Source organism: Bos mutus, chromosome X (assembly GCF_027580195.1).
Source record: "Bos mutus isolate GX-2022 chromosome X, NWIPB_WYAK_1.1, whole genome shotgun sequence".
NCBI lineage: Eukaryota > Metazoa > Chordata > Mammalia > Artiodactyla > Bovidae > Bos > Bos mutus.
In genome coordinates this window covers 99734090-99757919 of record NC_091646.1, presented here as the reverse complement: position 1 = coordinate 99757919, position 23830 = coordinate 99734090, and the positions used below count along the sequence as shown (strand labels likewise).

Sequence of the window (23830 nt, the reverse complement as noted above, 5' to 3'; positions counted from 1 at the left end):
TTTTGTAACATGGTGATTGAGTTGAACACAATCAAAGTACAGTAACTGATCTCCCCTTCTTCCTGGATGAGTGAGCAGATGATGAAATACTGACGTCAACATCCTTGAACATATCCAAGTGGGCAGTGTTTGGCTACTGCTTCTGTTTGAAATGATGCTGTGTTTTGGTTGTTGCCCAAAGCTTTGAAGTGCTACTTGGCATCTCCTTTCTTCCATGAAGCTCTTAACCATTCAGACATGACAGAGTTGGTCAAATACTACTTAGGTTGAGTCCTGCTTGCCTCTCCTCAGTCATCTTTGTATGAATCCAATGGTTGGTTTTTGTTTATTTTTTTAAACGGTTTTTAGCTGATGTTCATGAAGAGCAGTGAGTACCTAGAACTATGCCAATAAAGAAAGAAAATCCTATCTAAGAAGGTGCATTTCTGTACCAGAGCTGTGTCATAACCATCCTTTGGGCCCTCTGCTGGAAAAGTAGAATCAAGTCTCAAATAATGCCTTTTAAATTATATTCTCTAGTATTATAGATGTAGGACAGTACTGTATCATACCTCTGTGAATGTAAAATATCTTGTACCTGCTTTATGATATGTAGTAGTGACCATGCTTTATCAGATTTGTTTTTAGTGACGTTATTCTAGAATGTTTTCTTTCCAGATGATGATTGATAAATGTAATTTAAAAAAATGGTGCCAGGTACCACAACAGTAACAGAACTTTGTTGTTTTCTTAGTTTTTTTTAAAAAAATGAATTTATTTCTTTTAATGGAGTGTGCTGGATGTCTCTATAATTTTGTTCAGATGACTGCAGAACTTGGAAAAGCTGTTGCTCCTATTGATGCATAACATACTGCTATTGGTCTTTTTATATAAATAAATGAATATATATATATATATATAAAATTTGAATTTCTGGAAACTTTAGCTGTGCTGTCAACTTGGAAAAAGTATCCCAGTTGTACCTTGTTGGGTGGCATTGTACAGAAATTAACAGCCATATTGATTTAGAAACATTAAACATAATTTTTTCCATTTGTACAGGGGTAACACACTGTATTAAATATATAAGGTCTTATCTACATGGGTTTGATTACAGAAACTAATAAAGTATTCTCTAAATTAAAAAAAATAATAAAGAATGATGGTTTAAATGATCCTTGAGGGATTTATCTTTGATCTGCTGCCATTAAATTGAGGTGATCTCAGAATTACTCATAATACAACTGGTTGTAACATGCAAAGTAACAATTTAGAGGCTGATATAGAACAATCAAGAATAAAAGTTTAATTTTTATGCATCATTTCTTCAGGAAAACACATCACGAGGGGAAATAGCTTTGAATAAGTTCAGTGAGGGTTGCCATTTAGTTAATTAACTTAGCCATTTTCATTAGTAGACTCAATATTGACTTTAGAATAATGTCTGCTTAATTTCTTTCAAGCAATGAATATGTATGAAACATTGTTAAAGGTAAAGTAAAAATTAAGACAGCATTAGGTAAAAAATAAAAATTAAGTTACTCAAATAAATCACAAAATTTTTATAAAGTACATTCATGAACATATATTCAACTGCAGTATGTTCTTCCAAACTTTTAAGATATGACCTTGGCATAGACACATTATTTCAGCTGCTTAGCACAGGATTTGTAATAATCTCAATTTTATAAGAAAGTGCATTTCTAAATTGGTTGGAGAAGACTAAAACAATGCATAAATCCAATGCACTGAATATAATTTTCTGCTTCAATTGACAATCTAGTCTTTTGAAAAACAGGCTTACTTTTTGACATTTTTTGGCCATATTCATTTTATGTGCCTTCATATTAGAATAAATAAAGTCAGCAGGCTCCTATTGATTTTTAGAGGGAGCAATCTCATCTGTAAGAATGAAAGAAAGTGAAGTCCATCAAAACCAATTGATGAACAAATATGTGATGAAAATTGAAGAAAGTAATAACATAAAAATAAAGGGTAAGTATAAATATATTTCTGAAATCTGACAGTGATTTTCAAATCTAGATTTTGTGTCCTAATAGGTAAAAGGCAGGAGGGCCTTCAAAATCATTTTTAATTAATCGTAATCATGAACACACATTTCATAGAACAGTGGTTTACTTTCTTAGCCCTTATATTCTTAACAGAACCCATAGCAGAATCCATTGGGTGGGGGTTCTTGTTTTGTTTTGATACACATATCTGAGTTCCATACCAGGAAATCTATGATGGAGTCCTGATATCTAAATCTAATTTTTATGTTTATAATTTGTAAATAGATGCCTAGATCCCAGTAGCACACACATCCCTGCTCTAGTCCACACAAAGCATAATGTGTATTTGTAGTAAGTGCATTAGACTATTTCTATTAACATTGTGTTCCCAGTCTCATGCTGCTTTCACCTCAGATTTCCTAAGTCTGAAACTGAAGTCAAATGCAGTGTAGTAAAACAAATAACATAAGAGGTGAAAGGCCTTGGTTTAATGATCTGCTTTGCCATTCAGGAACTATTAGGTCTCAACTGAACTGGATAATCCCCTAAACCAACTTTCTCTTTTATGGAGCAGAGCTCATACTTCTTGTAGTACCTGAACTTCACAGTTCTCTTTCATCCTGCTTCCTGTTTTCCCATATGGACTTCACTTTGGATCGTCTGTGTATCTTGCATCATGTCTCTTACATTACAGGGCAGGAGGCTAGTTCTAGCCCTTACCACTTAGGCTGTTGGGGAAAATCGCAAGCTGGTTTGTAGCCCTCCAGTTTCCACTTGCTGTAATTCAATCTCTGCATCGCTGTCAGATGGAGTTTTCTAAAATAAAATTCAATTCTTAACAAAAAGTCTCTTCTCTCTGGATTAATTCATCAGGGTTTCCCACGGGTGCATATGGGGAAAAGTCAAACTACCCATGCTCCTCTAGAGATTATGATGTATTCTACCAGGGGCACATATCATCTACCTAGCAGAGCCAAGACCTTCCCTCATGAATCACTTACTGGAAAAAACACTGCAGCGGACTACTTAGCTCCCTGATGTGGACTGATGCTCAAAGCCGTTGAGTCTATTGTCCTTAATGGAACAGAGTTGTACTCGACAGTTATTAATGACCACCATGTCTCTCAGACAAGAATAATTTACAGCCCCTTAGCTTGTCAGACAAAGATCTTCAAACTTCTGCCCAAACATGACTTTCCAGTTTCTAACATGATCACCTAACTGTATTCAGGTGCAATCCTGCTGCTATATTTTGTTTTTAATCTTTCCACTGGTAATAATTTTTCTTCTTTTCTTGAATGCTTCAAGTCTTACTTCAGATTGGAACAAGGTCTGCATGAGATGAGGGCTTCCCTTAACGCTGTGGGCCAAGGCTATCTTGCTTCCTATGTAGTATATTTGAGAAAATATTTGTCCATCCCTGGGCATCTCCTGTATTACGGTCCTCTACTGCTATCTCCACCATCCACATAATTATCTGTTCAGCTAGACTGTAAGGTTATAGAGGGCTTATTGAGGGTGAAAAGTTTACTCTGTCTTTTATCTCAGTGTAATCCATGCTCTTTTTAAGTATCCATTTAGCTTGGTATCATTTACATAACAAATGTTTAATTATTTATTGAATGAATAATCCCCACGTTTTAGTCTTCTAATGAATTCATTCTGAAAACTAATATTTCTGTCAATCACCAGTCAATCAACCAACTTCAAACCAACTCCCCTTCATTAGAGATGACTAGCAGCCTTAATATCAAATCGCTGATTATTAAGACTGGCAACAAGATAAAATATTCACCCCTTAACTCTTGCTCTGCAAGGTTAATTCTTTAAATCTCTTTTGATATGCCAAGTTCAGAGAGAAAGTGACCACTGTCTGTCACGTAGCAACATGCTATCTTAAGCAAGGTCAGTTAACCTTGCTGAACCTGGATTTCTTTTCCTCAACAAAGGAGACAATATCGACCTCCTACAACTTCTGTGAGACTCAAATAAGCTAATATGTAGGAAGCATTGTTAAATATATGCTGGTTTATAAACTCTAAAGTTCTGAAAAATTTGAGAGACAATGGTGTGGCTGATTCCATTGCTGATTAAACCAGTGAGATGACAGGCTTAGTAACATAAGGGCAATATTAACTGGCTGATTAGCTCATGAAAATTAGTGCATATTTTGCTACTAATAAATATGCTGCTAGAAAATGTAACTGATTTTCACACCACAATTATTCAGTAATAATTGGTTGAGCATCTTCTAGGTATGAAGTATTTCACTCTTAAGTCCAAAAGACATTCAGGAATTCTATCCCTCATGCTTCTAGTTCTACATCTGTGTTGTTTTTCTTTTCCATACTAGGTGTGTGAAATAGCCTCAAAAAGTGATTTTTCCCTTTCAAAGTTTTTGTTTGCTTGTTGATTAGTTAGTTGGCTGGTTACAACAGGTAGAGACGTTGAATAAAAACCTACTCCTAACAAGACAAAATAACTCAATTCTAAGTAACTCAGGGGCTAATACATATTGTAGGCTTAATCTAATTTCTTCTTTACAGAGACAGGTGCCCAGGTTATAACTTCTCTCAATACTACTTAGGCCATTGTTTATCTAGATCAATGCTGTCCAACAGAAATGTGAGCTGTGCATGTAAATTAATGTTTTCTATACATTCAAACATTAAAAGAAACAGGTAAAATTAATAATATACTTTCTTCAACTTAATATTGCCAAACTGTTACCATTTCAACCTATGTTCAATGTAAATATTATTAATGAGATATTTTATTTTTCATATGACAGTATTGCTATCCAGTATTTTATACTTGTAGCACATCTCAGTTTGGACTAGTTACATTTCCAGTGCTCATACAGGAGGCCATGACTACCATATTGTAAAGCACTGATGTAAAAGTTGGGTATTTTGTTCACATAAAAAACTGATTGTGAAAAAATATTTACTATTCTCCTAGGTCTCTTATTTTGACTATTCTCCTTTTGAGAACATTTGAAATATTATATAACCAGCTATGTTAAGCATATTGAAGTTCCCACTTGAAAACCACAGAAGATAAGAATCATTGCCACAATAAATGCATCCCTACTCCAAAATGGTAACCTAGCTATTCAAAAAATACATATGAAAATTCTTGTGTGAATACTAAAAGCAAATGTGAGTGTAGATCTATCTCTACATATACAAGTCAAATGTATATTTAAAATTATAGATGAAAAATTACAGCTCTATCTTTGCCATGTTTTGACATTTCTATTTGCAATAAAACTTCATCAGAAGGCAGAGCTCTTTATGGATATTACAAGAATTTTAGTTACTAGGAAAACTACTTCAATATAAAGTTCAAAACATAAATGAGAACATAAAGTTATTTCCAGGATACTCTCAAATTTCACTAAAAAATATTTGTCCTAATACCCATAAAATGAGAACTGGCATTTCACGACTATTTTAGAAAATGAAAAATGCCAAATACTAAATCTGAAAGTTTAAAGGACCATGAGAAAATCTGCATGAAAACTGATGAATCTGAATCACCTGAACTTTGAAGCCTCGGTAGTTTCAGAAACATAGTATCTCACAGAGAAAATCTATTATAATCCAGTGAAACCCTTGCTTATGACAACCCAGCTTCTCGTACCCACATACACTTCAAAACACGGAAGGATCAAGTTCAGTTTCTTGAAATAACATATTATTACACACAAAATGGCAAAGAATTCCCTAATGCTAAATGTGATGCATATACAAACATAAAATAAACATAAATTATTAATTATATTTTCAAATGTCAACAGGTGGGGGAAAGAAAATATGGTGGCAGACTAAAATGACACCCAATGGTTCCCTGCACAGTCTCCTCCCTTTGAGAGTGGTAAGACTTGTGACTTACTTCTAACAAGTAGAACATGGCAAAGATGATGGGGTATCACTTTAAGTTACATCAGATTGTGACTCATGTTTTGCTTAAGCAGTCTTTCTCTCTTGCTGGTTTTGACAAGGCAAAATGCCACCATATTGGAGAGTCACATATGGCAAAGACCTGAGAGTGGCTTCAGTCAACAAGAAACTAACAATTCATAAGGAGTTGAGTCTTCCCAACAACCATGTAAATTTGGAAGCAGATCCATACCCAGTTGAGTTTTCAGATGAAGCATCAACTCTGGCTGATACCTTGACACTTGTGAGAGACTCTGAGGCAGACAGTCCAGATAAACCAAGTCCAAACTACTATCCCATAGATATCTTGAAAGTTTTTTAGAACGTATTCTACTTTAGGACTTCCCTATAGCTCAAATGGTAAAGAACCTGCCTGTGATGCATAAGACCAGGGTTCAACCCCTGGGTCAGGAAGATCCTCTGGATAAGGGAATGGCAATCTACTCCAGTATTCTTGCCTGGAGAATTCTATGGACAGAGAAACGTGGTGGACTACAGTTCATGGGGTCGCAGAGTCTGACACGACTGAGCGACTAACACACATTCTACTTTAAGCCACTACATCTGTGGTAATTTGTTATGCAGCAGTAGATAGCTAATGCATAATCTTACAAACTTGTTAAGAGGCAAATATGATAATGTTTTATAAATAAAATGGTGGTGACGTTAAATGTTTTTCAGTATAGTGAAGTTGCTCAGTCGTGTCCGACTCTTTGTGACCCCATGGACTATAGCCTACCAGGCTCCTCCGTCCATGGGATTTTCCAGGCAAGAAGACTGGAATGGGTTGCCATTTCTTTCTCCAGGAGATCTTCCCAACCCAGGGATTGAATCTGGGTCTCCCACATTTTAGGCAGAAGCTTTACCATCTGAGCCACCAGGGAATGCAGGAAAAAACATATTTTAATGAGTTACGGGGAACTTATGGCTATGTTTTAGGTTTCAGTTTCAGAAATAAGAGATCAAATATACAAGTGGATGAAATGATAAAAATCATTAGGGTTTCATGTGCACTCTGACATTCTTAAAATTCATGCTCAAATTCTAAGTAGAACAATGATTAAGATGAATAATGTTGTCAGTTATACAGCTTTATTTCAGCATTTTGCAGTTGAAGCAGATGAGTTATCTTTGTGTAGTTGCTATTCAAATGGTTCTTTTAAAAATTCTCCACAAATTCATGTATCCACGAATGCCAAAATCTGTTAAGACTGCTTTTAGGTAAAAGGTTGTATCAGTCATGAACCATTTTTTACTTGATTCTTTAGGGGTAGTCTCATCTCTCTTCTTAATTTTACGTGTTAAATTAAAAGCAGTTTATTTTGAACTGTTTATTTAAACACATATAAAAGATAAACCCTGAAAGGATGGAAGGAAAGTGGAGAATGAAGTCAGCCAACCTTGTTCACTTCAACAAGAAAGAACATAATTGCAAGCAAAAGAGGGAGAGAGATTTTAGACAAAAGAGTACAGAAATTATGGGGTGAGAGAAGGGGAAAAAGGAACAAGAGAGCTGATGGAAAAAGAGTGAAGGAGATTAACAGGTTTTGAGAGGATGAGATGTAAGAGTGAGGAACAAGAATAAATTACAATTTGGAAATTGAGGTTATGTACTTTTTATAACATGGAAATAATGAAAACAAGCTGGAATTAAATTCTGAAAATTGGTGAAGAATGTACAATGTAGAAGTGAAAAATAATAGTTCTAAGCCTTTTCTGTTTAAGGAATGAGTTTGAGGTTTGGAAATGCATGAAATATCACTAAATTAATTTAAAAATGATACATACGATCTTAACTTTCTGAAACTAAATTGATAGTTTTTCACAGTCTAAACTCCATTCAATACACACCATTCAAGACACATATCAGGTCTTACAGATGGTTCTGAATGAATTTTCTGAAAAAGTTATTTTTTTCTGATTCCCTTTTTCCCCCATCAAATTATGTACTTCCATCTAAGACAGATACTGAGAAATTTTGTCTCTGGAAGGTTTTGAAAGTAAAAGAGTAGAATTCTTTTATAATGCCAGGAATGACACAGTCCTTGAAAACTGAGTAGAAATATGTGATACATTTAATTTCAAATTGTCTTTAAAGATTATATCCATTCTATCATTGTTTTGACATTATGATAATATTGAGTAAACACAGTCTTATTCAAATTTAGTAAAACATCACAGGGAACTTCTCTAGAGGTCTCTGTGAGTAATGTTAGTTGTCTATTCTTCATACACACAATTAATCAGAATTCCTTCACTAAGCAGCTCTACTATCTTCAGTAAAAATCAAGCAACTCTCCTCTGCCAACCCCAATCTCACATCTTATTTATGCTCATTTCTACTTCTCTTTCGGAGAAGGCAATGGCACCCCACTCCAGTACTCTTGCCTGGAAAATCCCATGGATGGAAGAGCCTGGTAGGCTGCAGTCCATGGGGTCGCTAAGAGTCGGACACGACTGAGTGACTTCACTTTCACTTTTCACTTTAATGCATTGGAGAAGGAAATGGCAACCCACTCCGGTGTTCTTGCCTGGAGAATCCCAGGGACGGGGGAGCCTGGTGGGCTGCCGTCTCTAGGGTTGCACAGAGTCAGACACGACTGAAGCGACTTAGCAGTAGCTACTTCTCTTTATAATCTCCGTTTCAGGCCCATATACTTAGGGTATTCCCTGGTAGCTCAGTTGGTAAAGAATCTGCCTGCAGTGCAGGAGACCCGGCTTCAATACCTGGGTTGGGATGATCTCCTGGAGAAGGAAATGGCAATACACTCCAGTTTTCTTGCCTGGAAAATCCCATGGTCAGAGGAGCCTGGCGGGCTACAGTCCATGGGGTCGTAAGAGTCGGATACGGCTTAGTGACTAAACCACCACCATCTAACACTTAAACTTTCTAAAATAGAGCATTTACTCTGAATTCCATTTCCTTCCCTGGTTTTGGCCATGTTTTATTTGGGAACTCAGAAGGCAAGAGATACAGAAACAGAAAAAGTCAGGCGGAGGAGTAACATCTTTCATTCTAATGTAACACAAAGGGGGAAACCAATGGATAAAGAATTCTGATTCAATTTATGCCCATGGTCACCTCCTAAGGACTTGCATACAAAAGGCATTTGTTTTAATTTGGGTCCCCCCAGAAGAACACCCCATAGCAAGATTGTGTACTCAAGTAATTTGGGGATGTGGTTCCAGGACACACTAGGGGAGTGAGGAAAAGTGAAATAAGGAAAACTGCCAATAAAGGGAGTGTTAACAAGCAAGTTAACACTGTGGGTATGTGAAGCTTAATATTACTTGAGAGCTCTGGGAGAAAGTGTAGGAGGTAAACCTTGAATTTAACATATCTGAAGGACAAGGTGGCTGGGGTATTTATCTACCAACTGCTACCTTAAAGGACCTTACTTCTCTACTTTTCTGCCCTGCTCCAAGAATCAACAAAGAAAGCCCCCAAGTAAGAAAAGGCAAGTTCTGGTAATGGGAAATCAGGCAGCATGTTTGGGAATGATAAGTAGTGAGCGGACATACTGTGGCAGGGGGTAGGGGGAGCTACTGTAAAATACATTTGTTCTTTAAATGATGTCTACAACATGCCTGGACTTCCCTTGTGGCTCAGCTGATAAAGAATCCGCCTGCAGTGTGGGAGATCTAGGTTTGATCCCTGGGGTGGGAAGATCCCTTGGAGAAGGGAAAGGCTACCCACTCCACTATTCTGGCCTGGAGAATTCCATGGACTACCGTCCATGGGGTCGCAAAGAGTTGGACACAACTGAGTGATTTTTGCTTTTACAACCTGCCTATATTTGGAGAGCATAAATATCACGTTGTGATCACTACTCAGTTCCATTAATTGGTCAAAATATCAGGTCCCCAAAATATTATGGATATTATTTGGTTACCTATTTTTCCATCCATCCATCCAACCAACCATCCAGCCAGCCAGCCAGCCATCTCCCTTCCTTTTTTTGCCTTTGGGAATTGTCTACCTACCTATCTACTTTCATCGTGTTGCAGCTTCATGTGACCTAATTCGGGCCAATGAGTTTCAAGGAGATGGTTCTTGGATGCTTTGGGCAAGAACAACCCTGAAGAGAAGTTTGTGTATGTGTGTGTGTGTGTGTGTGTGTGTGTGTGTGCATGCATGCATGAAAGTTGGGGTCTGAAACTGCTGTAGGCAACTTTTACCACCATAATGTTAGCCAGATGAAGCTGAGAGGTTGACACAGAAAAGAAGAATTCATAAAGCAGTGAAAAAATGGAACCAGAACCCTGATGACATTTATTATTTAAATCACTTGGATGCAGTTTTGTCTGTCAGTTGCAGCTTTGGCAGTACTAACCAATGCATCCGTTGAAACAGTTACTTATGGGTGTATTAGGACTAATCCTCCATTACATGTCACAGAGGGTGAAAATTTATGCTACTTTAACTAATTTCATAATTTCACTCTTACACCATAAAATCTCTTGGTTAATGCTAGCAAATAAGACTTCTCTATCACTTTCCTAATACCTATAAGCCATATTTTGTATTCCCATAATCCAGTAATAGGACAATCATTATGTTCTGAAAGAAAGAGATTTTTAAATTTGCAGTTTGGGATTAGAGCTTTGTAATAGCCTAAATGTTTACTATTTTGAGAGGATGCTGGCGAAAGAAAAGGTTAACCTAACAGTACCTGCTGTGCCCACATTGGCAAATGAAAGGCAATCACACAGATGGTGGCATTTGCCTGAGAGCTTAGTGCCAGAGGTGTCCTCTCAAATGCTCATAAATTTGGATGGGATTTCTATCTTTTCCTAAAGATATGGATGCAGGTTTGCTGTAAAAATTTATTTTTCTACTAACAATAAAAATCTTCACCACCACATGAATAATCAATCATTTAATAGTGACTATTTATTGATCCTTTGGTATATGCCAGGTTAGCAAGAAATTCAGCTTTGTTCTAGATTGTTGTTTGGTAGTCTTGGGTTATTTTTCTTATGACAAAGTAAAGCACTTACAATTGTGCTTAACACACAGTAAACTATTAGTAAGTGTTATCTATCACTCCTAACACTGCTAGAATTCCTCAGTTCTCTTAGGGAGAAAGACTCCAAAACAGGATTAAATTAAGTTTCTTTCTTGACAGTCTAGTGTAGACTGGTATGGAAATAGGTACAAATGTATGGATATATAAAGAAATAAAGGAATGATACAAACTGAATGCCTGATGCACAGGAGGCAGGAAGTAATGAACATAGCGAGAGAAATACTGCTGGGGGTTGGAGAAAAACAGGAAGACAAGATGTGTCTTGTCGGACTTCAGAGGGGTAGAAGGAGTGGTCACACTTGGAGATTTGTGATGTAAGAGAGAAAAAAGAAGGTAGACACACTCTAGGTGGCCCAGGCAGGGTAGGACAAACAAAGGACAGAGGACAAAAGGGAAGAATATTGGGCAGTCTCAGCAGGACGCCAGCCTGCCTGAAAATGACTAGTGGGAGAAAACATCAGAATATAGTCAGAGTTGCATTATAGAGGGGATGGACTAGAAGATAAATTTACTGAGGAACTTCTGCCTTTGCTGAACCCTTAGCATCCCTCACCCCCAGTAGGCATAAGGTTTGCTTGCCTGGAATTTTGTGAGTAGTAGAGGCTCTTGTCAGAATCAACCAGGCATTGCAGAATAGTGTATTGGTGGTTTCATAACACAGCTATCATTCATACTATTGACACATCTGAAGAGCTTGAAGAGAAAGCAGATTAAGGTGCAAGTTTATCATCTGTTACTGTTTTATGGTTTTGTCACTGTCTGGAAAATTTTTATTTAACTCTGTAGGAATGATACTAAAATGTATATATATACAACAATGGCTATTACTTATTGGTATTTCACTCTGTAGAGGCATGTCTCTGAGTTTGCATGTATTTTATCTCTCATTGAATCCATTTTTGAAGTGTCATTTTTGTCCCAATATTCAGATAAGGAAGCCAAGACACAGAGAGTTCATACACTAGTAAGGACTCTGCAGTAGACTGTTATTGGGCAGTGCTAGTGAGTCATGCCTCCCAGAATTCATCTCTATGCTGTTCACTCTCATTTTGACTGAACTTAGCTGCATATCATAGCTTTGGCCAATGGGATATTAACAAGTGTGGTACAAACATAAAGCTTGAAAAAGACTTGAACATTAGTGTTCTTTTGGACTCTTCTTCATGGAACTCAAACACCAAGCTGTGAGAAAGCCCAAGGAGCCATGTGGGGAAAGCAAACTGGAAATAGATGGAGGCTCCTGGCCTCCCGGCCCCAGCCAAACTCCCAGCCTGCACCAACTGCTGCTCATGTGAGGCCATTTTGGATTTCCCAGCTTTCCCTGCACCTTAATTGACACCATGTGAAGCAGAAAAATGTTGTGGTCAACTCTCAGAATCATGAGACACAATAATAGCTTGCTGTTTTAAACCACTTGTAGGGTAGTTTCTTGTATAGCCTATATAACCAGAACAGAGTGAGATCAAAATTTAAATGAAGCAAGCTAGCAATGTGTAGAACTATACAGAAGTAAGTCAAAGCTTCAAAGCCTAGCAGAATTCCATTTTTAAAAATTCCATTGCCTATGCCAGACTACGTGATGACACACCTGGGTTCACATCATCCCTTCTGTCTTTCCTGTTTCTGCTCTTATGTAAATATGCACGAGATCCTTTTTGGTGACATTATCTTTGCTCTCAGGAACAAAGAGTGACCTTATTACACTTCCAAACAATATCAGCACTCTTTTCACATTTTAATTAGCACCAAATTGTAGGCAAATCATTATGTAAATTGTTAGTGGAGACAGTGGCTTCTCTGTCTCCTCCAGGATTAATATAACAACTCTGGTCCCAGGGAAGAAGTCAATGACAAGGCCAGCATCCTGGTCAGAGATAGAATTAGAGAAAGGAAATATAAACTTCTTGTGCATCCAGGGAAAGGCTGCCCTTAACCCTAGTGACTAAACAAAACAACTGTCCAAAACAAGGGAACCCAACAAAATTTTTATTTTTTTTCCAAATCAAATCTACTATATATTTCTATTATCCAAAACCATTCCTTCTTCCTCTGTACTGTCTCAGGCCCCATACTCTGTTACATGCTCACATTCTCACCGCAGCTTGAACTAAGCAATTATTACTTAGACGGGCTTCCCAGGTGGATCAAGTGGTAAACAGTCTGCCTGCCAATGTAGGAGATGTGGGTTTGATCCCTGGGGTGGGAAGATCTCCTAGAGGAGGAAATGGCAACCCACTCTAGTATTCTTGCCTGGGAAATCCCATGGACAGAGGCCTGGTGGGTTACAGTCCATGGGGTTGCAAAGAGTAAGACACAATTGAGCATGCACACACATGCACTTAGACAGCTGGGTGATTCAGAAAGCAATGATTCTTTCCGCTTCTTCCTTCAAAGGAGTTCTATTAAACCATTCTTACTAGCTTCCACCTGAAATCTCCTAGTCTGCAGTGAGGGGTAAGAGGAAGGGGGATGGGAAAGCATTGACTTCACAATGTAAGTTTTACAGAAGTGCTCCAATACTTATATCTTTGGGCTTTTTCTTGCTCCACCATTCAGATTTGGTTGTGGTGGGAACAGATAGCATGACATTTACTTTATAGGTCCCTAGACCATGAGGAGCCACATATGAATGTGATGAAGATATGATACATCCCCAAGCCAATGGACTTTGATCTGGCTTTAGTTAAGTGAGTGGGACTATGGATGGTCTGCCTCAGAGAGGCAGTGAGTATAGACATCGGAAAGAAGTACATGGATATTTGGGTGATCCTTGTGGAGATTCTGAAATGTAGCAATATATTGAGGATAGCATAGTTATTTTGGTTCCCTTGGTTCCTTGAATAATTTTTAAAGCAGAGACTATGTAGCTAGGCTGGGATTTATGTGCAAAAGATACAAATGTCTATATTGCTTACGTTATTGAAATCTGGAGTCTCTTGATTACTGTAGCTCAGTCTACAAGCTAACAAATCTAACAAGACAATGATAACAACTGCATTTATCATTATGTAAGTAGTTTAATGTTGTCTCCTCTCATAAAATGTTCGATTCATAAACTCAGGTGTCTATTTCATTCATAACTCATCCTCCTCTTCTAGCAAGATATTTTCAATACTGGAGACAATAAATACCGAATATACCAATAAACAAATGCTGCTACTCTCCTAGGATTTCACATAAAGTATATTTGCAAATTTTTGTGAGTCTCAAAACTACTAGCTTTTGAAACTATTGATCCTGAGCTAACATTATATGAGAGTTAGTATTGGTTGATTAGGGCTTCCCTGGTGGCTTAGATGGTAAACAATCTTCCCACAATGCAGGAGACCTGGGCTCAATCCCTGCAGCTGGGAAGATCCCCTGGAGGTGGGCATAGAAACCCACTCCAGCATTCTTGCCTGGAGAATCCCCATGGACAGAGGTGCCTTGTGGGCTACAGTCCATGGCATCACAAAGAGTCAGACATAACTGAACGACTAAGCACATCGGTTGATTAAGTACATAGGAATGTATCTTAATGGAATATCTTACTTATGAGTAAGAAACCTGACAGATTAAAGGTAATGGTCAACCAAGTGCATTGATGACCTTTGTATATGCACATCTCTTTGCAACATGACTTTTAAAGTTCTTACCATCAAGAGGTGCACCTTTTCCCTAATTCTTGAATCTGGACTGGTTTTGTGTCCCGTTTAAGAGTGTATTAGAAATGACAGCAAGCCAGTTCCGAGCCTGGGCCTCAAGAGGACGTGTACACTTCTGCTTTATCTATTAGAATTCTTTTTTCTGCATGAGAAACAGTTCAGGCTAGCTAGGTAGGAGAGACCAAATGGAGTGGTGGTGAATCCTAGATAAGCCAGCTCTCAGTAACCTATCAGCTGATGGAAAAAGCACGAGTGAGATCTTCTGAGATCATCCAAGCTTCTGCTTTATCAGCCTAGCTGATCCACAGACTGAGTGCAATTAAAAATGATTATCATTTTTAAGTCAATTATTGGGTTGGTCAAAAGTTCTTTCAGGTTTTTCCATAACCCTGTACAGAAAAACACAAACACAATTTTGGCCAACCCAATATTGTACAGGGTTTGTTACCTAATACTTTTGTAGCACTGGGTAACTGACCTCTAAGGGAAGGCCTGAAATGGGAGTGAAACTTGGTTAAGAGTTCCTCAATAATATTGCCAGAGTTCCAAATCTTAAAAGAAGTGTGAATTTGAAAGTGTAACTGAAGGCAGATTCAATGCTTTGCAAAGACACCTGTACAAAAATTCATAGCAAACTAATGGAGGTAACCGGTGGAGAAGGGTTTTTAGAAGAACATTATTAGAAGATTTAATAGTAGCTACATACTCTTCATCAGCCATTGCCTGAGGCAATGAAGGAGGGGAAAAAATACTTCGACTTTTTTCCTCCCTCTGCTTTCCAGTCTGCTGCCAAAGCCTCCAATGGGTTATATCTACCCAGAAGCTGGTGATCAAGGAATAAGCTGGGGGATAATGTGGGCCAAGGTCAACTTCTTGCAATATACACCATAGGAGGAGGAGGACCTGGAATGGATCTGAGAGTACAAGGTACATGAGGCGGGCATATGTGGGTTATAAATCCACAAAGGCTTATGTCTCAAAAGTATAAACAGGTTGCAAGTGGTCATGGGTTCTGTCAAAGCTGAATGTTTATCCTCTGGGTTTGGATGGATGTGCTTCACACAAACCAAGAGGGAAACAGTTTTAGAAAAAGCCTCACCACTATCTGAAAATACACTGCCTGAATCTGCCAATGAATGGGACTGACAGTCAAATCCCACACAGATTCCTGACAGCCATCTTTCATATCCTTAGTGTGTAAAGTGGAGACCCAGGTCTAGAGCACTGGCATCACCTGGAAGCCTGATGGGAATGTCGTGTCTCAGATCCTACACAAGACCCACTGAATCAGAAATCTTGTTTTAACAAAATCCCTAAGTAGTTCATGTATGTGTTAATGATGGAAAATGCTGCTCTGCGTGATGACACAGAGACTCTCTCTTCCTTAGAATTTTATAATACCCATCTTATAACAGTAACCATAATTTAAAATATAGAAGAGTATTAAAATACATATTGTGTCTTTAGTTCCTCACTGAACTGTTGATGAGCAAATAAGCCTCATAAGGCACTACCTTTGTAAACATGAGGACATGGAAGTGAAATTTTTATGTAAATAGCCCATACTTATGAGCTAGTGAGTGATGAATCTTCTTTGGGACTCAGCTATTAGCGCCAAGTTTAGTGATCTTTGCAATAGTGAGTTGAGGTTGGAGGAGGGTAGGAAGATGAGGCAGGACCAGTCATTACATAAACCATTACAACATGTGAGGTCACATTCAGAAGTACCTACGTAAGGCCTATGTGAGAAATTGGAAAGCAGTATCTTAAGAAAATTGATTCTTCATTCAAAGTAGAAGTGAATATTTAATCATGTTGCATTCCAGTCTAAGGATAAACAAATTGAAGAGGTTAATGTCAACCACTTCCTTATTTTAGTGCTTAAACATTGTTTTCATCCACTCTCAAGCCCTATAAAATCTTAACCACTGAGCATCTTTCCTATTAATGTTCCTGTTTCCTGGGCTATCCTGTATTGGTCACCAATGCATGAGTACCTATGAGGCACCTGAACACTAATTTTTCTCTCATCCTTCACCAGCATCATCGGCGATTCCAGTGGAAAGATGCACATTGTTGATGTAAACGAAACAATAAGGCAGCTTCGAGGAGGTAACTGTTCTAGTCTAGGATTTGTAACAATCGTAATAGCAACAAAAGCAATATTCACAATGATCATTGAGACTGTGATTGAAAAACAGATTTTCATTCTTTTATAACTGTCTAAGTGGGCCCAAGTTTATTGCCCCATTCAAAACTGTTGATGTCGCTCATATCAAGACCAGGCAGAAGGTTTCACCTTTCCAAGAAATTTATTTTTAGACTGCCTTTAAGGTATACTTATCAGTCACAGATTGCCTACTGATTGCAACTATCAAACAGAATTTTCTTGAAGTATCCTTGCAATGACTGGTTTCTGGCCCATTTCCTGGGCCATCTTTTTCCATCCACTCTTGGCCAACTGTGCCAAAGATGGTGTATACTTTTTCCAGTGATAACTGAAAACGTTTGCAAATTAGAACTGCAGCATTCAGTTCAAATACTTTTACCTCTAAAGCAAAACAGATTGATTTTCTCTAGCAACAAACAAGGAAATAGTCTCGCTGATGTCTTGTAATTAATTCTCATATCAGTAAATAAATTAAAAGGCAGCAGAACAAAATATGTCCACCATGCTCTTACCAGTCCCTTCATAACCAATACAGTGGCCTCGCCATGCACGATAAGGTGGATAAATGAGGGGAAGGCTGATTTTGGCATCCAGTTTACTCTCAGATAATCTAGCTCATCCTTCTCAGCTGACATGAGACAGAAATAACATCAAAGGGTGATAAACTCTTGCCTGCAAACCTGGGGTTCCACGGTTCACTGGCTCCAGGCCTAATCTATCAATCCATTTTCTACACAATAAAAGGTATGAAACCCATTACAGATCTGTTATAAGCCCTGGCAGGTGGTCTACAACAAAAATGGGATACATCAACCAGTCCAACATACAGTGTCTCTTTTCTAAGGCTTGAAGTACTAGGGGTCAGCTAAGATGTACAAAGTAGTTAGGATTTAGTATTAAATTCTTTTAGGTACATAAATAAACTCACACAACTTACAGTATAAGCATAGAGATGTGACAAAAGTTCATTTCTGCTATTACTGACCTTTTATAAAATAGCACTGTTATTTTATTTTTGCATTATTTATTGGCTTTTGCACATGATGCAATAAATGAAACTGGGTTAGAATTTAGAATCTTGTGCTCTTCAATACATCTTTAATTTTCATTTGTTATTCAACCTCAGTTTAAGGAGTTAGTATATGAAAACCTCCATTTAATGACATTTCAAGGTTGTTAAGTTATTAGAAAGAAAGGCAATCCCTCTAGTGTAAGAGTTGGCACTATATAATCTAGTCATTCTGAAGCAAAGGCATTGTAGATACAAGAGGAGCAACTTTTTATATTAGCAAAATCTCTTTTTATCATATCATTTCGTTTCCTTTCTAATATTCTTTGCTATAAGGCAAACATCTTTGTGCTAATAAAGGACTTACTTTAAAAAATGTCATACTGAAGGTCAGAGTTATACTTTTTTTTCCTTTTTTTTTTTTTAAATCATCATTATACTTCTCTTCATGTTAAATTCATTGAGAACAGGGAAGAAAGATTGCCAAGAATAGTCACATCTGTTTTTCATCTGAAAGTAGTTTACCTTTAATAAAATCTGGTCCACAGCATATTTAAATGACAAATTTACATACTCCGTGCACATTCTCAGTATGTATATAGTGGAAAAGTAAAATTTTAATATGGAAATGACGTGATGCACAAGTATCAGTGCTTTACAATGCACGCTGGATTTTTGTTTGTCCATATGTTTAAAAGGGCTTCCGTGGTGGCTCAGACTGTAAAGAATCCAGCTGCAATGCAGGAGAGGGTTTGATCCCTGGGGCAGAAAGATCCCCTGGAGAAGGGAATGGCTACCCAATCCAGTATTCTTGCCTGGAGAATTCCATGGACAGAGGAGTCTGGTGGGCTACAGTCCACGGGGTCACAAAGAGATGGACACAACTGAGCGACTAACACTTTCACTTTTCATATTTTTTAAAAAGAACACAGCACTGAAGTGAACAAATTATCTAGTATTAGGCTGAAGTTTCCTAACTGAACATTATCTAGCACCAATGAAACTTTCTACAAATGCTTTCTCATCACTCATTCCATCAAAACAGAGGAAACCAACATGATGAATGGAGGTAGGGGAAGGGGGCAGGGAAGCAGTATGTAGGCTCAATCACACCCTGTCTGGATTTCTAAGTTCAAGTCAGTTGAGTATATTGCAAAGGTGCTCAGGGTATGTCATCTGGAATTCTGCTTATACTTCCAGCATGAAAATGTTGATGTTTCAAAACCATGGTGGACTACTTAGACTTACTTCACAGCCAATGTGAGAAGGAAAAACAAATCATTTTCCAGCACTTTTTATCTGAAATGCTAGTCAGTCCTAGATAATGGGAATAATGAGATCACTGGAAATGGAGAATACAGGATATAAATTCTCTGTGTTCTCCATTAGGGGTCTTAGTCTTAGAGCCTCTGTCTCTCCTCTGGTCCAGCTTGTGGATTTTGTTTATTTTAATAAATAAAATGGGCGGCACATGTTTATTTCAGCTTTTTCCCTAAGGACCATATTTATAGCTGTTTTTGTTTTTCTTTTTTTTAAGATGGTGAGTATTATTCAGTCCCCCACCAAATGTAAGTATGTGGATCTTCCTAGAGGATATTATGATTAGCCAAAACAACAACAACAACAGCAACAACAAAACAGTCACAGAAGGACAAATACTGCATGGTTCCGTTTCAATGAGGTATCTAAAATAGCCAAACTCACAGAAACAATGAAGCATAGAATGATGGTTATGGGGCAAGGGTGAAAACGAAACGTAAATTGTTCAATGGATGAAAAGTTTCTGGAGACATGTTATAAAGTATAGTGCCTATAGTTAACAGTACTGTATTGTACTCTTAAAAATGTGTGAAGAGTGTAGATCTCCTGTTAAGTTGCTCTTATCACACTTAAAAAAAAATGGTGACTCAGAATTTTGTGCTTGGTCTTTGTGTTTTTCTGTTCTAAAATTATACCTAATGTTCAAAGTTAACATTTTTGACCAATTACAATGCACCCAATGCTGTGTTATGCGTTTTCCATGCCTCATTGAATTTTTACCCAAACCTGGAAAGTATGTTATATGATTACCTGAATTTTGCAGATATTATAACTGAAGGGTGAAAGCTATAATCCATAAACCTCACTATTAACCACCACAATAAACTGCTTTTTCACAACTCCAGTTTACTTTTTGTTTGTGAAATGTCTGATCTATATTCTTGGCACTGCCTGAAGTCGTTTAGAAAGTTAAAAATCACACATTATTATAAACTTACTGCTGTTAAATTCTGATTAATTCAGTAGTAATGGGACAGGCAGGAAACTAGGACCCTTTGCTGCAGTGCTGCAATGCTTGCACCTGGACCTATCTCTCCTCAAGCAACAAAATACAAAGAAACATGAGACTAAAAATAACTGCATGCATGCACAGTTAGGGGAAATTCTGGACAAGAGATACAGAGAGATCAGAAGACCCAACTGCCACTTCTGAAGAGCCTGAACAAAAGCAGGGTACTGTGCCTGTCCCCCTGTACACAACACCACAAAGGGGTGGGCAAACCACCTAAGCCACCTCTTTCACCCGATTCCTACCCTCACCAATGTAAAGAACAAGCTCGCCCCTCCTTGGGGAGTGAGCAAGCAAAGGAAACTGTTATTTGTATTTGACCCCCTGAATTTCTTGTCTGGCCTCTGATCAATTTCTATTGATGAGGAGGCCAAGAACTTTCTGGCCTCTGATCAATTTCTATTGATGAGGAGGCCAAGAACTCTGGTGGGTAATAGTAACAGCAGTCAGGTTTCTGCTGCTGCTGCTAAGTCACGTCAGTCATGTCCGACTCTGTGCGACCCCATAGATGGCAGCCCACCAGGCTCCTCTGTCCCTGGGATTCTCCAGGCAAGAATACTGGAGTGGGTTGCCATTTTCTTCTCCAATGCATGAAAGTGAAAAGTGAAAGTGAAGTCGCTCAGTCGTGTCCGACAAGGACAGGCCAAATGTCTTAACTTACTGAGGTGTCAAGAAAACATTAGTGGTGATGATAATAATAATACTTACTGACTACTGGGTCAGGCCTACTTTTAAGAGCCTGATGCCACTCCCAGGCTCTTAAAAGTAGGCCTCTAGGGTAACCTTATATTTTTTTCAGTCTTCCAAAGTGGGAGCTCACTATTGAGAGTGAAGGAGGAAGCTGTTGAAAATAATGATGGGATAACAGGCACAGCCATGAATCATGACACACAACCTAGTAAAGACCCCTATCTCACTGTGAAATTATATGAAGCAAAGTCAAGGATGCTTATTTTATAAACTTTACTACTCTGTCAGTCAACTCTCAGCTTCAAACTATTTATTAACTACAGATTAGAGATATGAAAAGTTATAATGCCTGTTGCTGCTGCTGCTAAGTCGCTTCAGTCGGTTCGACTCTGTGCGACCCCATAGACGGCAGCCCACCAGGCTCCCCCGTCCCTGGGATTCTCCAGGCAAGAACACTGGAGTGGGTTGCCTAGCTCTATGTAATTCTGAATGTCTTTTAAATAATGCAAGAGTGGGAATTGATTATGATATGCTTAGGAGAGCATGTGGCACATACTGGTCACTCATTAGATGTCTGTTGAATGAACTATTGAAATGAATGAATAAATTATTAACTATATAAAAGAAACTTTCAAGATGATGAACTTCCAAGAATTATCAGGCTGTATATGTTAGTAGTAAATAGATAAACAACACTTTTTAAAAAAAAATTGCTTTTAAAGATTCTTTTCTTTTGTTAAAAAAAGTAATTCACATTAAGGGCAGGATTGAATGCTCACTACTAGCACAATCTATTAATCATGGCCTTTGCTAGGAAAATAATCAATCAGAGCAAATGTCTGTTTTTGAGCAAGGAATGGAAAAGCCAAACTTCAGCTTGATTTAATTTTCTCATTTTTACTCACATTTGTAGTAATGGCAAATAACTACTGGCATCGCATGGCAATCATATTTGGAAAATGACCAAATATTTGTTCACCTGACACAAATGAACAAATGTAAAATGTTTACTACACGAATGGATACTAAGAAGTAACATAATTAGGGATTAATACAAAATGAACCAGATTTCTGGAAATTTGGATACAGTTATTTGTACAATATAGATCATCTGGCCTATGAATTTCACCATCTGTATTTTTACTTTCATAATATTTATTTTGTGATTTATTTTGAAAATGATTCTTGACTATTATCAATATTACAAAACTTACTCCTATATAGAAGCTTTGCTACATAAATTAATTTTTAAATCTTACTTTTTAAAAGTAATGTCATAGTTTTTTTGTTAAAAGGCACTTAACTGAAATTCACTTTCTAGTAAAATTTCTTCTTATTGTTGTTTTGCCACTAAGCCATGTCTGACTCTTTGTGACACCATAAACTGTAGACTGCCAGGCTCCTCTGTCCATGGGATTTCCCAGGCATGAACAAACTAGAATAGTAACTTACTATTTAAAAATAAATGGCAAACTATGAGGCAAAATTTTAAATATATTTAATACAATGAAATTTATTATGACTAATAGGAATGTATAATATATACTACCTATAAAGTTATTTAACATCAAAAAATAGTAGACATATAACTAATTCTGAACTAAACATGGTTTCTTGTATTAGATAATTACAAGTGGTTCATAGTAAAGAAGGTTCTGGAATATAAGTTGAAAACACGGCATTCAGTTTTCCAAAAAGGGCAAAAAGCAAAGCAAAATCATTCATATGATTTCTTTAAATGAAAAGAAACCTCAAGTTTTCCTTCAAATGAACAATGGAATGACATGGGAAAACACTGAATCAAAACTATATTTTGCAATAATTTGTAAATAATTTTTATATTTAAATAATGTGTTCTCAAATAAGTCATATAATCTTTCTAGGATTTAGTGTTCTAATCTAGAAGATGTGAGAGTAATTTGGTTTCATTACGCTCCTTCCGTCTGAATAATGCTATGAGCCTACAAAAGAAATGTTCCATCTTTCTACTTTTTCAATCAAGTACAGGAAGCTTATAAGGTGATTCAAAATTAAGACTGATAAAAAATATTTTGGTTTTAAGTAATGGGTAGTCTGTATGCAGGTCAAGAAGCAAGAGAACCGGACATGGAACAACAGACTGGTTCCAAATTGGGAAAGGAGTGTGTCAAGGCTGTATATTGTCACCCTGTTTATTTAACTTATATGCAGAGTACATCACATGAAATGCTGGACTGGATGAAGCACAAGTTGGAATCAAGATTGCCGGGAGAAATATCAGTAACCTCAGATACCCAGATGACACCACCCTAACGACAGAAAGCAAAGAGAAACTAAAGAACCTCTTCATGAAAGTGAAAGAGGTGAGTGAAAAACCTGGCTTAAAACTCAACATTCAAAAGATGAATATCATGGCATCCGGTCCCATCGCTTCATGGCAAATAGATGGGGAAACAATGAAAACAGTGACAGACTTTATTTTCTTGGGCTCCAAATTCACTGCAGGTGGTGACTGCAGCCATGAAATTAAAAGACGCTTACTCCTTGGAAGGAAAGTTATGACCAACCTAGATAGCATATTCAAAAGCAGAGACATTACTTTGCCAACAGAGGTCCATCTAGTCAAAGCTACGGTTTTTCCAGTAGTCATATATGGATGTGAGATTGGACCATAAAGAAAGCTGAGTGCCAAAGAACTAATGCTTCTGAACTGTGGTGTTGGAGAAGACTCTTGAGAGTCCCTTGGATGGCAAGGAGATCAAACCAGTCAATCCTAAAGGAAATCAGTCCTGAATATTCATTGGAAGGACTGATGCTGAAGCTCCAATACTTTGGCCACCTGATGTGAAGAAATGAGTCATTGGAAAAGACCCTGATGCTGGGAAAGATTGAAGGCAGGAGGAGAAGGGGATGACAGAGAATGAGATGGTTGGATAGCATCACTGACTCCATGGACATGAGTTTGAGCAAGCTCTGGGAGTTGGTGATGGACAGGGAAGCCAAGGGTGCTGCAGTCCATGGGGTCGCAAAGACTCGGACACGAC

The 23830-nt window shown here is 37.7% G+C and overlaps 1 protein-coding gene across 6 annotated transcripts in view; it reads right to left on the bottom strand.

The window, feature by feature from the left end:
- DMD (dystrophin) overlaps positions 1–23830 on the bottom strand; it is a 2671852-nt gene that overhangs the window by 812338 nt on the left and 1835684 nt on the right. The window lies entirely within an intron of this gene.